General features: G+C 48.6%; 1 pseudogene; it reads left to right on the top strand.

Annotated features, from left to right (window-relative positions):
• Window positions 1-336: 336 nt before the first annotated feature.
• On the top strand, window positions 337-1,474 carry LOC109200755 (H-2 class I histocompatibility antigen, L-D alpha chain-like; annotated as a pseudogene).
• Window positions 1,475-2,657: the final 1,183 nt, after the last annotated feature.

Here is a 2,657-nt window from a genome sequence, read left to right as displayed (position 1 = left end):
CTTACTCCATTGCGGCGAAACACGCACACCCCGCTTCTGCGTTTACCGTGCTGTACTTGTATATATAAAATCACACACATTGCACAACTATAAGTGAGAGACCTCTCAGTTACAGCGTTCGTTTCTCGCAAAGACCGACACACACGTGGGGATGGCTAGGTCTTAGCTGGGTACATGCGGTCGATGTGGAACAGGGCAGCCGGGGGTGGGATTGTCGGCCGGACAGGGAGCTTTGTTGTGAGACGGCGGAAACGTTGGCGAGTTTATTTGCCCGAACACTGGGAGAGTTTGTGATCACTTGCATTTGCACACCGCACACAATTGAGGTAGCTCTTACGATGGACGCGCGGTATGTGTTTTTGTACTTTGTCACGCGTATGCTGACGGTGAATTCGGCAACTCATTCGCTGATCTACATTTATACAGCGCTGTCCGCAGACCTCGGCTTGCCGGGTGTGCACAAGTTTACAGCAATAGGTCTACTGGACGGTAAACCCTTTGACCGTTTTGACACCGACAACCCACGGAAAACCCCCACAACAACTGGGCTAGACAACACTTAACTACTGAATACTTGGATAAGGGCACGCAGAGTCGACTCAGCAAGCAGCAATGGTTTGGCGTTAACCTAGGTGTCGTGATGACTCGGATGGGACACTCGGCGTCCGATGGGGATGTACATGTTCTACAGTGGTTACACGGATGTTATGGGGAAACGAACCCCTCCGAGGAGAGGCTGCGGTTTGTCCGCGGGGTGGATAAGTACGCTTACGATGGTGATGATTTAATGTCTTTTGATTATGTCACGCTGGGGTGGTCAGCTGCGACCGAAGCGGCGAAACCCATCGCGGACAAATGGAACGGTGTGACCGTGTTAACGGAATACACCAACGGCTATTTGCGCGACGAGTGTATCGGATGGTTGACTAGGTTTGTTGGACACAGCCAACGGGAACTGAGAGAAAGGGCAATCGTCCCTGACGTGTACGTGTTTGCACGGAAGACACGCGGACCTATTCTCACATTGGTTTGTATGGCATCGGGTTTCTCCACAAACACGCCTGCTATGACGCTCATGAGAAACGGCCGAGTTCTCAGTACGGACGACGGTCTCGAGGTCTTTGACATTCTCCCAAACAACGACGACACGTTTCAACGACGGATCGCTGTGGATATATTACAATCTGACAAGGGGAACTTCACCTGCAACGTGTTGGAGGAGGACACTGGGTATCACGTTATCAAACACTGGCGCCTGGAGGATCGCAAAACTCTTCGCGCAGTTGCCTGGTCGAACACTGATTTGCTCTGGGCCTTACTGCTGTTTTCGACAATGGTGTTTTTGTGCACTGCTGCTTTGTATCCGGTGGTGGTGGTGTGCATTATACGAAAGCGGAGGACTGGACAAATTGCAAATCAAACCGATTCTTGTGCGCAACACCACGGCCTAAAAGATGAGACATCTGGAGTTTGATACATAGTGCCTCGTATGCGTGTATGTCCCAATAAATGATTTGTCAATATAACTGCTGTACTGTGGTGTTTACGGCTAACAGCAACATCAGAGTACTCAGACACCATTGATTGTTACTGCATTTTATTTTCTGCAACATAGCATAGACCATAACCCATACCATCTGTGTATACAACACATTGTTTTCATAGGACTGTGCTTTACTTTACATTCTTCACTGCAACAGCATAACAACGCAAGTCTCGATTGCATGGGAGTACATTGACAACAATACAAAAATGTAACAGTATAAAAACACAGCATAAATTTTATACCAACAGTGTAAAATGCTAACCGCAATTGCACAGGAGTACACTGACAACAGTGTAAACAGTGGCACTGGTGATTACATGTAATACGTTAGGTGTATGCATGATGCAAACACATAAGGCAAAATCTTCAGTGTCATTTCTTCCCTAGGCTACAATGTTCATCGCATTGGCCTCCGTTGTATACAAACGTGATACGAAAACACAAGAGTACAATCGTGTACTAGTAGATGGCACACACAATACTTCGTGACCATTGGCATGCTTTATGTGGAATACAAAACCAATATTCAGCGTTATCATTTCTTACGGATTGCGCTGCTGCAAGTTATAGTCCACGTTGACCCTTTTCCTCTTTTCAAGCACATCCTGCAGCATAGCACACAGCACACGCAGCTGGCTATCGCTACTATAACGACTACAGAGATAGCTATGTACAATCCGTAGGTTACCAAGAATGAGTCTTTGCTGTCTTGATACAAGTCTCGGCCGCTCTCGACGCGAGCGGCCTCTTCTTTCAGAGCACGAACACGCTAGAATACTCGACCTCTTCGTCCTCGCTCATGTCATTGTCGATAGTCTTCTCCTCCTCTTCGGTCAGAGGGTGACCGTGAGCTCAGCCAGAGCTGTGAGTCCGCCGTTTACGTCTTTCGCGTAGAGGCTGTTTCCCACTTTGATTATCTGCTGAATGGTCGCCAGTTTCCCTCGGGCACCCCTACGGATTGGCGAACTTGACGATGACATCTTTGTTGCTGACCACAGCGGCTCTATGGCTTTGGCTGCCCCCTTTGCCTTATCGGACGTTGCAATCCTTTTGACGGCCTCCGCTTCTTCTTCAGCTTCTCTGCCGCCGAGGCCTTCGTGTCGATCCTGAA

Source organism: Oreochromis niloticus, unplaced genomic scaffold (assembly GCF_001858045.2).
Source record: "Oreochromis niloticus isolate F11D_XX unplaced genomic scaffold, O_niloticus_UMD_NMBU tig00001968_pilon, whole genome shotgun sequence".
NCBI classification, from domain to species: domain Eukaryota; kingdom Metazoa; phylum Chordata; class Actinopteri; order Cichliformes; family Cichlidae; genus Oreochromis; species Oreochromis niloticus.
The sequence above is the reverse complement of the archived record's forward strand: the minus strand, read 5'-3'. Positions and strand labels throughout refer to the sequence as shown.